Source organism: Stegodyphus dumicola, chromosome X2 (genome assembly GCF_044657685.1).
Source record: "Stegodyphus dumicola isolate Sdum_Otavi_A_Nest chromosome X2, ASM4465768v1".
In the NCBI taxonomy this organism is placed as follows: domain Eukaryota; kingdom Metazoa; phylum Arthropoda; class Arachnida; order Araneae; family Eresidae; genus Stegodyphus; species Stegodyphus dumicola.
Genome location: NC_140781.1, coordinates 80,512,690 through 80,528,383, shown reverse-complemented (window position 1 = coordinate 80,528,383; position 15,694 = coordinate 80,512,690). Strand labels below are relative to the sequence as shown.

Below are 15,694 nucleotides of genomic sequence, written 5' to 3'. Positions count from 1 at the left end.
CACAGTATCACATTTGCTTTAAAGCAATAGCGCGAAGAATTTTCTTTTTTACCGTGCTTTCAAATTTTGCAGCATCAACGCGCAAAATTCTTGACCACAAAGGTCTTTTTTAGTTTGTTAGTCTTTCATCCTTTCTTAAATTATATATATATATATATACATATTTATAATTTATATATACATATATACAGTAAATAAATAAAATAATAAAAATAAACTATGTGATTTATTTATTTAAACATACTCGACAAAATAATGACATTCTGCTTCCGAAATAGAGAAAACCTTTTAAACCCTGGCTTTTCATTTTTATGTAAGAACCATGACGATAGTTGAGCTCCAAAATAAATAAATGCCCTAGCTTCTATAGTGGTTTCCATCATAATTTGGAAATAATTCCTCCTGAGACACAAAGCAACCAAACTGAACTCCCCCGAGAGCCAATTAAGCTCACATACCCAGTTTGCACAGTTTCGCCTTCTTGTATTTGCCTATTATTTCCACAGAAACCCCTTTTTTGCGCTCTTCTTTATTCATTAGTTTTATTCAGAACAACCTAACTGAATGAGAACCGAACATTACTTCAAATTTATCCACTTTAGTTCATTGTTTATTATTTGGTCCTCTGAATTTGGGTAATGTATCATATTGAATTTAAAAAAATAATTCAATATATATATACATATTTGTAAGTTAATTGAGATACAGAGAGATACATAAAAAGAATTTTTGTAATGTGATCAAGGTTCCGTGATTTGTATAGCAAAACATCTTGATAATATTCACGATAAAAAATAGGAATCCAACTTATTTTTTTATCAGATAAATGCATTCATTTGAACTTTTTTACTGTTAATGATGTATGTGTCAATATAAAACTTGTCGAATTTTAAAATAAAATGCAAATTCCATTTTATAAGAACGAATACTAGTACAATAATATTAGACCAGAGTATTTCAAAAATAAATATTCTCGTAATTGTTTTAAAAATCAAATATCTAAAAACTAGTATTTTTATTAGACTATGAATATTAAAAGAAAGGAATTAACATATTATCAGCTCCAAATTTTATTACAGTGCAGTATTACAAAAGATAAGGGTGTTCTTAGCGCTTACAGAGCAAAATACACCATAAAAATGTATTACAATGTTTAAAGGCCATGGTAATATTTTCCTACAATAATAAACACAGGAGAGAAGAAAATGTTACTTTTATTCTCATTATTGAGATTTCTCTTCAGTATCAAGGTACGATGGAAGACTTAAGATGTGTAGAAAATCGAAATTATCAAAAAGATAAGAAGTCAGAGTTTTATGTGCATTTCTACAAGTATTGATTCTACAAGTATCGGATTGCATTAAATATATAAATGGCCAGTTATCTTTGGTGCTCTGCATTGGCTCTTGATCCCTTCTATTCACGGAAATATTTGGCCTAGCTTGAATTGCCGGTTTGGCATCGCCTTATTACTTGAGTAAAGGACGAAACACCTTCGTATTTATTTCTTAATTATTGTTCATTGAACGGGAGTTGGTTTGTTCCCCTTGAAAAGTCAGCTAATTTCCGATCAATGGCAATGATTACTTGCATTTAATTTAATTACTTGCTTTTAATTTATTTCTTTTTAGAATAAAGGTATCTTCGAAACCAATTAGCGGATGGTCGGCACACCGTTGCTAATCCTTTTAACGAAATCACCGCTTATATCTCTAAAGCAATAAAAATGCATTTGGAATAAAAAAAAATTTGTAAGAAGTTTGATAAAATGGATAGGCAATGGTAAATTTTTCATTTGAACTTCTCATGTAACACCCTTTACAAAAAAACTAATTCAGTATCACGACAGAATATCCCTAAAAGGAGAAGTTTCATAACGACTGCATCATAGACACTGATATGCATCCTCTTGAAATTTGATATGCATCCTTTTAAAAATTTATATACTATCAGCTAGGTTAGTAAACTTCCCCTGCATTCTCGAGAGGTGCCTAGAGAAACAATCTGGAATATTTTTACTTGCGATAATGAGAAACATATTTTCACTGGAATATTTACATTTCTAAAAGGAAATGATTGCTGTCTTACGTATATCTCAAACTGTTAATCAGTATTTAAGAGAGCATAATATGGACGACGTAGAATGGTCTCCAAAACGAGAAGATCTCAAATCTATCGAAAAATTTTGTAGTACTTGAATAAAGGAACAGCTAGTAGTGAGGCTAAGAAGCAGCCCTTGGCCAAATAGGAATAACTGGCAGTTGAACCTACGCATTTTTTCTAAAATTGTACCAAATGAATGAGAATCTAAATAATTTCAAAGGCAAAATGAATTCTTATCTTGAGGATTAGAGATGAATGAAACATTAAATATGACAATTTACTGTTTCTGCATTAAAAACGTAACCTTAGAAACTTAAAGTTTCATAAAATTAATATCACATTTCATTCTGAAACTTAACTGTTTCCTTATTGCTACATATTCCATTCATTATAAAAATATTTCAGATACATGTATTTATTAGAAAATAATAACTTACATTTAAAATTTGTATTCTTATAATACACGGTGAAAACTTTTAGAATTATAGATGAGTTTAGCTCAAACCATTTTTAATTTTATTTTATTGTATGTGTATTTCTAATGTTTTATTAGCGTGTATGGACTTGTTATCCTTTGAATATTTAGAATCCTTTAACTACAACAAAAGGTTAGAAAAACGAGATACATATTCAATATAGCACCTTATGGTCAAGCAGTATATCGAAAAGGTGCATTAAAAAGTATGCGGAAAGTGAAAAACAACTAACATTTTTTTAAAAGAATTAGAATTCTAATGGAAAGTGAAATCAATACATTCATACGTATTTGTTAGAGAAATTGTAGATTTTGCTATAGTATCACCTGTTTCGAACACCGCATAATCCAAATGATATTCGAAAAGGGTTGTTGTTGCAGAAGTATATAATATTACAAATAAAAATGGCAAGGATGTCTTTTCATGCTGAAGTATTGCTTGAAGAACTTCCTATATACACTCCCTACTTCGGTCTTACAAACTTAATAATAATGTGAGGATGAGTTATATATACTTTGCTTTGCAGGTAACATTAAAGGAAATTGTCAAGACTAAATCAGTGCTTGCTGTCTGATATCTCCTTAATATAATATTATGACATTTGAAAGGACTTCTGAAGGATGGTATGGAAATTCTAACTATGTGGGAATTTACTCAATTCTGCTGAAATCCAATTCATGGTGATGAGTCCTGAAAACATATTTCGAACATGAGAGTGCATCCACAGTACATGCTTTGTCTGCCCCACTTTTGAAAAAATGCAGCTGAAAGATATCATAATCTCCACATTTGAAATTCTATACAATATTTTAAAGTTGGCACTGCGAAAAGATCATTGATGGAGTTCTCAGGATTTCTGGAACCTAGTGTTGGTAATCCTGCTTACTGATATTAATAACTCTGCAGCGATAATTCTATGTTGCATGGATTACTATTCCATCTCAAATAAATTCCTGACTATGCTGATCATGGTGACTGTCATTATAGAAGTACCATGCAACGGATACCGCGTCTATTCCCTTTTGAAATCAATCAATAGCTTTTAATGAATCGCATGCATAAATGGATCGTATTTCTGTACATTCGTGCTTCTGCGGATATTTTTTCTATTAATTGGAATATATTTTATTCTCTAGTTTTTATATTCTTTTTATAGTATTTCAAAAACTTTAAGGCAAATATAAAAACTTTTATCTCAAATTGGAGTTTCTCCGGACTTAGAATCTAATAATCTTTCTCATCAGTATATTTCTATGATATGTTTTGAAATAGTTATTTCATTATGTTACTTTTAATAAGCTTTCTTCAACTAACTCCTCTCAATGTTCAATAAAAAAGATCCAAGGGTAATAGTTATTACATGTTATGATGCTTCAAACTGGCATGTTAAGTTTTTGATGACTGCCAAATTTTAGCTCCCAGAGGATTTAAAGGACAATGCGCTCAATCACTTATGAATTACCTCATATCTTAAAAGAAAAAAACACTTCCATGAGCAGCCATATTATTTAAGATTGTTTGTTAATGGATTTATTCCCTTAGGTCTCCAGAATTTAAGGGAATTGGGTAAGCTTGCAAATGCAGTGGGACTGCTAATTCTCGGGCTGGTACATTCTCGGACTGCTGGGTGCATCGGAATACAGTCACTGTTTCATTTAGGTTATATCATTACATAATTCGAGGCACATTAACAAGAAATACCTGTTTGGTAGTAAAAATGCGAAGGGAGTGAATTGAGAAACAAATGTCATTTTAATTTTTTAATTTTATATCGTAGGTTTAAAATCCGCATTGACACTCATGCCACTGAAGTACTTATAGTACTAGCAGATAGGTTTTATATACCCTCATCACCCTATCACCGGTATTCGAAAAAATGCATTTATCATTTGTTAGCTCTTCATTTTCAGCAAATGTCTTTCAAGATAAAAGTGATGACCCTGCATAGCAAATTTTTGATTGTATGTCAAGCATTCACACGACAGCTGTTTAAGAATTTTGTGTGGGAAGTTATGGAGGCATTGCTCTGTAGACCCTACAGTGCAATAGCGATCACTAATTCTTTACAAAAGTTAACGAAGTTTTGGGATGCAAAGTGTTTACCTGCATCAAACAATAATTGCACATTTGATGAATTTTCGGGTTTCAGAGTATTTATCTGCATCAAACAATAACTGCACTCTTGAATGAACAAAAGGTAGCAATCTATGGCGAAGGCATGCAACAGCTTGTCTTGTGGTACAATATGTGCTTTAGAGTTATAAGCGCCTGCTTAAAAGAATAACCCAAGGTATTTACTTCAAAAAGCAAAATTTACTTTTTTTGTTCTTTATTTGAGTTATCAAATGAATACATTTTTCTTGAGAAGCTTACGTACTACACATCATCAAACGTAGTTTCAAATATTGATGGACCAAAGAGAAAGAGACGTCAGGTGTTTTAAACATCACAGCAGAAATATCTAAGAAAATAAAGAACAGTGAAGAATTAAGGATTTACCAATAAAATTATCGTTTAAAAAACCTACTACGTAGAGTACAATGCCGTAGTCGTTTGGTCGTTTTCTGATATTTTAATAAACAAAGTATCGTCGCGATTTCGGTCACGCGCAGGGTTTCACATTTTTACCGTTCTCTCACTATTTTCTAGAGCAAAACTCTCGAATATTAATTGTCACAGTTTTACCCATGATATCCAGCTCTTCTTGGCAAAAGTAGTTTGCTTTAGAGGCTTTCTTTCACCAATAGTAAATTTGTAGAGATATTAGGTTAATTGGAAAAGCCAGAGAAATGAAAAATTAGCAACCGCCTTCGCCGGGAATCGAACCACGGACCTCTGGAATATCGGCCCAGCGTGCAGAACCACTACACCACGAAGGCAAGCTTGGAAAGCGGGAGAAATACCTTACATACTCCCCTCTTTAAACGGCGACTAGGGTTTTAGGGGACCTAGTCACCGAATCCTGGATGTGGAGAATCATTCACAATAATTTTAGTACGGGCGCGAGCATAGAAACATTAGGTTAAGTGGAAAAGTCGTAGAGATGAAAATTTAGCAACAGCCTTCCCGGGAATCGAACCACGGACCTCTGGAATAACGGACCAGCGTGCAGAACCACTACACCACGAAGGCACGCTAGGAAAGCGGGAGAAATACTTTACAAATTAATCACATTGCTAAATTTGATGCAACTTTTAATCCAAATCATAATTCTTCTCTCACTGTTGCTCTTCGTTTGCATCTATTGCCATTTCTGCAGTATTCTTTAATGATGCATAATTTAATTGCATGAGAATTTGCACATTTGCTGTTTTTTCTGTATCGTAATGCTGTAAAAAATTAGTAACTTTTGTTCTTTGTTTGCTCAATCACAGAGATTCATAACAAGAAAACGGAAAGAAAGTACTATTGGAAAAAGGATAAAAAAGCTAAAGAACAAGGAACATATCGAAACAAACAAGAACAAGATTAAACTAAAGGTTCTTCTGATTATACATGTTTACAGCAGCAACGTATATATTTGTTTACACTTTATTATAAAAGAAAATCTTCGGTATAAGTCAAAGCGTAAATACCCTTAAATTTAATGCTTGTGACATAAATGGGTGCATACGTAAAGAAAAGAAAACTGAAACTGGAGATTCTTTGAACTATCAGAAATGATTCAACTCTGCATAACTTCTGATAAGATAATTATTCTGAAAGTTACATTGAAGACTGGGTTTGGTTTGGTAAATTTAGATCATTATGGCAAAGCACGCTAGGGCTGTCTGCCTATGCATTCGTGGAAGACTTTTCAATGGAAAACTGGCTTAACTAAGGTATCCACGTTACATATGGGGAAAGCACCGAAATGCTCATGAATCCCACCGAAATGCCAAATGTACCATATGAAACATATTCGCCTGGAATCGAATCCATGTTGAACCGGTGATTAGCTACTTTACCGTTCGGTAGTTGGTCGGCCTATCATGAAGGAAATGACACTGTCAGAGAACAAAAGATATCTTATCTTGTGTTGTGAGAATACAAATGATCTAAGAAGTAAATGTTTCAAGCCGGAATTTTTCAAATTTAATTGAAAAAAAAAATGTACCATATGAAACTATAATTATTTAAATTACAGTAATAATGGTGTAAAAAAATTAACATTTTCAATGCCAGACGTAAATCGACTTGGCAAGTATTTCAAGAAAACATATATTCATATGCCATAAATGCATCATGATATAGCGTTCGTTCGTATCATTGACCGGTATAAATATTGTTACTTTTTTCCCCTTTCTTCTGACATCAGTTGTTGCGTTATTTTCTTCCTTCTCGTTCGTATAGGGTTTGTAGATTTGGAGTGAATAACGACGGCACTTGATGAAGTATTGAAACACACTTTATTTAGACAATACGCAATCAGACAGCTCCAAAACACGCTGCACAGCCGTCGATGAACTACCACAAACACGCCGACACGTAGAGCGAAACAGCCTCTAGGTCACCAGGCCATCACGGCGGAGACAGCCCCCTGCAAAGCACCTGACTCTGCTTTCCGGAGTACAGCTCCCGACTCTGCTCGTCGTACTCTCGAGACTCTCCACGCTACAACTCGCGATGCACTCGACGACACGCAGAGAAGAGTTCCCGACTCTCGGTTCAGTCGTTTCCGGAGCTCAACACGCTCTCTCGACGATGCACTAACCGCGATACTCTACGAGACTCTTTCGGTGCACTCGACGACCCACTCGGCACTCCTGGCCGGCTGTCAACGCGATCGCCTCCGCAGGGATTGACTCGCTAGACGAGACACACTCACTCGATGAGAGACGCACACTGACTGACTGCGGACTAGCAGGGTTTATATAGCTTTCGGCCTGTGTTCGAGAACATTCTGGGCTAAACCGGTAAGAATTCGTTCCAGAAGGTTCTCCAACCGTCCATGGTATATAGCCATTTTTGTCGCCAAATGTCGCCAAATGGGGCAACCCTGCCCTCCTTTGCCGTTTTATGGCAACCCTAAAATTGCTTTGCGGGGAAGCTATCGCACCGCGCCTGTACATTTCATAACAATATTATAAAAAATTGGAAAGTTTTATGTTTGTATTTCGTGCTTTATCAAAATAATTACTAAGTAGATAGTCCTCGAGTGCTTTGCCGCACTCGTTTAGTAACTATACTCATTTAGTAAACTATACATGGTGATTCAGAATCCATCATCAATATTTTGTAGGGAGGTAGGGAATAGGAAAAGAAGGAGATTTCACATAGGAATGCATGGGCGCATATGCCATGTAGTAGAGCAAAATGACCCCAGTTCAATGATGGATTTGTTTTAGTTTTGGTTTGTTTTAGTTACGGAAAGGCGTCGAGGGCTATCTGCTTAAGGGAAGGAATGCCTTCGGGGAGGACTTTCTAAGGGAAACTGTCTCGTATACACGTTACACATGGTCAATGATGGAAAAAACACAAAAAGAAAGTAGTAAGGAAAATCATATTTATTACGTTACATGTAACATTTCTTTGCATCTACTTTACAGACTTACAAGAAGTGCTCGAACTGCTGACCATGTCCTAGAGTGCATGACTCACAACGGCGTTGCATAGACAACCGAACCTTCTGGAATATGGCTGGCATTTACATGCATATCTGCAAGTTCATTCCACGTATACCTGTTCATGTTACTTCTGCAAAGTCACCTAGTCGAATGACGACTGGCTGCACCTGTCAAACAGCTGTGCTTATGTATGGAAGTTGTGTACACACAGCGTCCTCTACACCACCATGCGTTCGTCTGCGCCCATACTTTCCTATGCGAAATCTCTTTCTTTTCCTATTCCCTACCTCCCCACCAAATATTGATGATGAATTCTGAATCACCCTGTATATTTACTTATATTTTTATATTATTGTTTTTCATATTAGTGAAGGAAATTAATGAGCTGCTGACTCTTACAAATTTTAGAGCTAGAAAATTTTATATATTTAAAGAGCTTTTATTTAATATCTGCAAGTTTATGAATCTAATTTTTAAAATACGCTGTTTTTAGCTGGAAAATGCTACAGCAGATCAATAAATTTCAGTAGCTGCGATGCTTTACCATAAATTCAGTGTTAAAGGAATAAACCTTACTGATTTTACAGAAGCATAAATGCATTTGAGAAATAGAATCACCGAACATTCAGTAGCCAAAACTTTAAAAACTGCTATAAAATGAAGTAAACGTGACACTGGATTACAAATCATGGAATGAAGTATCCGATTCTAAACTAAAAGAGGTTTGACAAAAATAAATGAAGAACTACAAAATAATGGAATTCAGAATATTAAATTAGGAAATAAATAAGCAATGATTTATGTAGTAGTAAAATAAGAAAACACTATAGGTTCTTCCGGTTCGTATAATTATGCTCAGTAAGAGTGTATATTCAAAGCGCAAAAGGTTTGACTTCGTACTACAAAAATTGACCGAGATATTTTATTTCAAAATTTAGGATTTTTTATCATATTATTTTTTATCATTTTATTATATTATTAGGCTTTTTTATGTATTTTTTATTTTATTTATTATTATTTTTTGAGAATTTTTCCCCATTTGCAGTGCTATTATATATTTATTTATTTATTTTGCCAGTGCTGTAACTTATTTGAGTAAATCTCATGGTATATACTTTGTGGAACACGAGGAGTTAAAAATTAGAGTTAACAAAAATTAAAAAGTTAGGCTTGTCAGGAAAAATGTTAAGGTATTTCGATGTCAATTATTGTTTTCTCTTTAATATCATACAGTAATATTCTGTTAGGGTTTACTTTACTATTATGTAACATTCTTTTATTTATAATTTTGTTACAAATTGTATGTTGGAAGAATTTTCAGGCAAGTAATTTATAAATTTTTAAATGCAAAAAATCGTTATAAATATTCTCATGGAGTTTTACTACTGTAGAATCATGATCTAATTAACTTTCAAAAATTAATTAAATTAGAAATAAACTCGAGTTTTGTCAATTTCTTTGAAGAAGAACTTTTTTTTTAAATTTATATTCGATCAATACTTTTCACGACAGTTTCTAATGCAGTGCTCGTCACTTCAACTATTAAAATCAGAAATCTTTTCTAAACTAATATTTACTTTTTAGTTGGCCTACCAGCGGCCGAGCGGTTAAGTCGCAGGACACTGGTAGTTCGGTCTAAGATTTGAATCCTGGCGAACGGCCTGGCTGCATGGGCGTTTTCGTGGTTTTACCCTTAGGTAAGGTGTATGTGTGTGTATGTGTGTGTATTTAATTATGGCAAAGCACACTAGGGCTATCTGCCTAAGGGGAGGGATGCCTTTCGTGGAGGACTTTCTAAGGGAAACTGGCTCGTATACACGTTACACATGGGGAAAACCACGAAAACACCCATGCAGCCAGCCCGTTCGCGGGATTCGAACCTCGGACCGAACTACCAGTGTTCAGCGACTTTACCGCTCGGCCGCTGGTGGGCTGGTAAGGTGTATGCGAACCAGTTTTCCTTAGAAAATCCTCTACGAATGTGTCTCTTCCCTTAGGCAGGTAGCCTTCAAATGCTCTGCCATAGTCAAATAAACCAAATCTTTTTAGTTGTTTGTGAATTTAAATATTTCACTCTTCAGTTTGAGTACAACTCTTGTATATGATGCCAAACTTAAATATCTCGGTTAATTTTTGTCGCGTAGGATTCAAATATTTCGTTTTTTATTTTTTAAATAAATATAATCTTTTATTGAATTAGGGAAGCTGTAATTATAAGGATAGGACAGTAATATAAAAATTTAATTTTGGTAATTTTGAAAAAATTGATGTTTTTTAATTTAGAACACTGTAACGTGAATATTTTCCTTATTAAATAATTTTTCATCATTTGAAGTATGTGTATGCGACCAGCAGCAACAAAAATAAGGACCGCGTAGGGGTTTCTATGAATACTTTGTATATGACTTGGTGATGGAGCTAAAATCATGTGGCTTTAATTCGGTTAATTTAAGAATTTGATCAAGTGAAAACACCTATACTCAATCTTCAAGACCGCTTGCAACCAAGGTGCTAAATGATTTTTACCACAAAGAAATTTAAAAACTGTAAAGAAGATAATGCACGGAAAGTATTTTAAAAAGGGGGCAAAAATGCCAAGGCGAATATAATTTGGAGAAGTTGCAACTACTCAATTTCGCATGGCAGTACAGTAGACGAAACCAAGTGTCCCTGAAAATATGGTAAATATTTATTTGGTTTCCAAAATACATAAGAAGTTACTGCGTTCATAAATTACAATATAAATAATTAAATATGTTTCTACGATTTTCATTTGCACAGAGTCACTTTATTTTGTATTGTTCCTTTTCTAAAAGAATTCGAAAACATATTTTTCACCTCCTGAGATGGATTGCTTACACATTTGTCATGTGTTGATTTGAGTTTGATTCTAAACTACTCGTTTTGACGTTAGATGCGTGCGTTCTTTGTTAACGAATCTTATAAGCGCTAAAAGTTTTACCTGAGAATCTAATTCTGAAAATCCAGATGAGTCTAGTTTCCAAGTAATCCAAAATTTCATTGCAAATAGTAAATGTAATATAAAACATGTAATATAAAGAACCATACATAAATATATATTACTTTCTGTACTTCTGACGCAGAAAGAAATAGAAAAAAAGCTTATCTGGCGAAGGGACCGTCATATCGAATCAATACCAAAGGAAATGTCCATCAAATACATCTCTGCTTATTACGTACCTGGCAAGGAGTTATTTCACTCCCTGTGGATGCTCAGCATTGTTAGAGAAGAAAAGTCAGTATACGCTGTTACGCATCAGCGGAATTCAGGTTGAAGAGACGTTTATGTTTAAATATGCTCGTAATTTTCTGCGGTATAGTAAGCAATCTCTGAGTATGTCATTGTGGTCTCTGAAAACGTATTGATTGCTTCTTAAATGAAAGAAAGCCTAAACTGATGATCTGCGTTCCTTAATAATTAGTTATTAAATTATTATAAATAGATATTATTTAAATTACCGTATTGCTAATGCAATGTTCATGTTAAGGAGAAAACTAATGGTTTCCCAATTTATTGTTAGAATGATTTTTGTGAGGATTATTAATGAGTATTAGAGATAAAGTGAAAAACAGCGCATGATAAAATTAGTGCAGAAATTTCTTAAAATGCTCTGCAGTATATCTATGAAAAGAAGAATTGTCTTCAATCTATGTGCATAACGTGGAATGCAAATTTTAGAATTAGGCATCAAAAAATTCATTTTTATCCAAAGCTTAGTTACATTTTTAAAGCACTGTAATAGCAGTGTATTAATTATAGCATTTCATATGATACCTTCATAAATTATATATGTTTTTGAAAAACGAGGCCAAAACTTTCTTCTGAAAGGCTTAGTAGGCGAGTTTCTTTTATCTAATACACAGTATATCCTTATTTTTTATGTGTATAAGCTGTTATAATTAGTAACAACCTTAGAATAAAACTTTACTTGATTTCCTTTTTTTACTTTTTGCATTCTTCATATTTTTTTGCATTCATTTACTATTTTATTTATCCGCTTCTTACAAGAGAAAGTACAACAGTAATCGATTAGCATTTTGAGGTTCAAGATTCCTTAAAAATATATTTCGGTTATGCACATATTAGAAATACGACATTTCGAATCCTCGTATCCCAAGAATCTCAAGGTAGATTCAAAATTCTAAAGTTTCTTTTGTTGTTGTTGTTGTTTTATTTGTCATTCGAACTTTTATAATCCTTAACACTAAGAAAGGTTAAACATTTTAACTCTAAACTTTGGAAAGGTTGCTTTTATTTATGTCAAATGAAAACGGTCGTTAAAATACAAAGATGGCAGTTGTTCCGATTTCAGTGGATCAGGTTCACTAATATCATATCTGGCGATCCTTGAGTGACACGCGTAATTTTTGGGATAGAGGATAGTGTTTTGCAAAGTAACATAAATGGTTTTTGCTGTTCCTGATCGTCAGAAACAAACATATAGGGCACGCTTCTTAGCATTAGTCTCGAAGCAAAGAGATCCGTGAGTGGGTGCAGTAGGTTTGCCGTATTGTCGAAGGATTTCTCGTGTAGATGGTTATTAAGGGAATGGAACGCAGATGGCAACATATTGGAGCTAGATACGGAGAGCAGAGTATCCCCCAGCTAAGTCGCTGAACGGTATCCCTAGACGGCCTTTCCACGTGTGATCACGTGAAGGTAAAGCATACTCTGGCGATTAACCAGTACTCGTATCTTTTGCTGAAATGCATGTTGCATCCTTGTAACTTGTATATCTGCTGCGAGTATAGATCTTTCAGTGCTGATGTGGTCTATCGTAATGCACCATTTGGCGATTAGTCCGCCACGCAGACAGCATGCACTTGCGTAGGTGCAGAAGTGATCTTGAGGTGTGCGGCACACGGTCAAGTGGTCACAACCAATGTTTGATACACTTAGGAGGGTCATTCTGGACCCATGTTTTGTCACTTCTGAGCAGCAACCAAATATGGATCCGATGCAGAGTCTCCCTCTGGTGTCCACCTCTGGGGAAAGGAGGGGCGGCAACATTCCCCGAATAGGAAGCGGCTAAAAGCCTGCCATCAAGCTACGGGGGGGCTTCTCAACATGGATTGCTTGAGCAGGTCTTTGTGGTAAATTTGAAATCATGCTCACAAAATTGTAGTTGACAGTGGGTACGCTGCTTCCTCTCGGCGATGCTCGTAAAAGAACCGTCTTGTTGCGACAAGTCGGCGTGAATATTACAGCAAGTAATGGAAGGTTCTAACGTCTTCGGAACGGATAATATCAACACTTATGTTGCAGCGCCCAGACAACACTGACAAAGAATCACACTCTGTTCCTTGTTGGCTACCAAACAATGCGTAAGGTACCTACCTGTTCCACTTGTACATCTTCTGTCTATGGTGCAGGTGAAGTCTGACTGTTTCCTCGGAAACTTGGAAACGTTGGGTAAGTTCACCACACATTTCACTGCTGTCCTAACAAATGGCTATCTTGCGAAGGCTTCCATCCAACACTTACTGTCCTCTGCGGGGGGAACATCAAAAACGCCAATGACATTTTTAGTTATCTTTATGTATAGTTTTATCTGCATTCACTCTTGAAATAACACCCCTACAGTTGTGTCACTTAAAAAGATCGTAGAAATATGCTTAAAAACATTGAATTGTTTCTGAAATAATTCTAGTAAATTATTTTCAAAATTCGTAATGTTCACTAAAATTATTTTTTTTCAATAGAACCATTGCTCATCTGCTTATCATTAGCCTACAAGTAACACTGATAAACAGTTTATAAACTATTCTCCATTTACTAAAAACCAGATGCGTATTAAACAGGACATCAAGGAAAATTATGAATTAAGTCAGCATCTAGAAGAATAATATTAGCGATAGTATTAGTAATTTTTATACAATATGAAGAAAATTCATATAGCTATAGCACTACACTGTGAAGCAACTTTCCTACCACCCCGTATACCCGATCTACGGTATATGGGGGGTACCTGGCTCCCCCGTATACCCGTAGATCTTGAGAGTAGATACCCGTATACCCGTAGATCTTTTACATAACTCTATTAATGTAAAAATGAAAGAAATAATTCTTATATGTAGTTCCCAGAATAGCTGGCTAAAAAGACTGTCATCAACCTATAGAATGGAATCAAGCGTCTAGAGATTACGAAGATCCATTTATCAAATGCTGAGAACTTAGCAAATGCTGAGAACTTAGCAAATGCTGAGAACTTAGCCGAAGAATAAAATTAAAAATTTTAGTAACGATCGAGTGTTTCATTCCTTACGGAAAAAAGAATATAGCTCCTCATCTAAACCAGAGGCTCTCAAGCGGCGGTACGCAAGAGAAAAATACGTGCTACGCAAAGAAGCAAAGTATTTTTAACTATTAAATTCAAAAATTAAAACCCCAACTTTCTGATTGAATTTTTTTCTCTAACACTCGTAAATGTATGCTATCTGAGCTTTGTTCAGAGTGGTGGTGGTAGTAGAACTTTGTAGTCGTGGTACTAAAGGTTTTCAATTTTTTTAGAAGGTACGCGTTAGTCAAAAGGTTGAGAACCTCTGATTTAAATCATTTAAATCTATCATAATGATCAGTGATACTACAGGGACATATACCAACAAGCGGAACTAGAAAACTTGTGTTCATTCATAGGGCTAAGAACCATAAGTTTAATAAAAAAAAATCTCTAAGTAAATATGCTAAAAGAAAATTTCGTATTTCTACGAGATAACGACCTGCAATGTACGATCGTTAATATGAAAAGTATGGTTTTCAACTATACGCAGCAACAGTGTAACCTTTGAGGGGACCTGAACTACAGCAGTAACCCCTATATAGTTTCAGACGTCAATATCATTGAAAATATTTATGGTTTAAACTACGGATAGCTGTACAAAATAATATACAACCAAATTTAATTGATTTCTTTTTTTGTGTGGAGACTTGCTGTTATAGAAATGATTTCTGTAATCCTAAAATTTGCAAATATTTATTTACAATGTTTCATTTATTTAAGGGGCGGCCGAGCGGTAAAGTTGCTGAACTCTGGTAGTTCGGTCCGAGGTCCGATTCCCGCAAATGGGCTGGCTGCATGGGAGTTTTCGTGGTTTTCCCCATGTGTAACGTGTATACGAGCCAGTTTTCCTTAGAAAGTCCTCCACGAAGGCCTCCTTCCCCTTAGACAGATAACCCTCGTGGCTTTGCCATAATCACACACACACGCACACATTTATTTAACATTCAAGTTGTTATTTTCAGCATTTCTTATAACTGCAACAAAATGAATTATTTTAATAAACAGTTCTACGAAATAGAAAATTTATTGGGCCTATTCATAATCGATTATTTGCCTTGAAAAACATAGTTGGCGAACGTTTTTCTGTATTCTTAATTTCTGGAGTCACCACTGTAATTTCCTGCGTTCTTTTAAACGGAAACTAGGATATTTTTTGCATGCGAGTTTTTCACTCTTTATTTCTTATGCATCTTATATAAAAAGGAGTTATAAGCATCTTAACAGAAAAAATATAGTAAAATTGTCAACAATAAAAGCTCTCATTTGC

The 15,694-nt window shown here is 34.7% G+C and overlaps 1 protein-coding gene and 1 non-coding gene across 2 annotated transcripts in view; both read right to left on the bottom strand.

The window, feature by feature from the left end:
- LOC118197948 (uncharacterized) overlaps window positions 1–15,694 on the bottom strand; it is a 350,563-nt gene that overhangs the window by 185,420 nt on the left and 149,449 nt on the right. The window lies entirely within an intron of this gene.
- TRNAI-GAU (transfer RNA isoleucine (anticodon GAU)) lies at window positions 5,385–5,458 on the bottom strand. Its single transcript has one exon. It is a non-coding gene; the product is annotated as a tRNA-Ile (tRNA).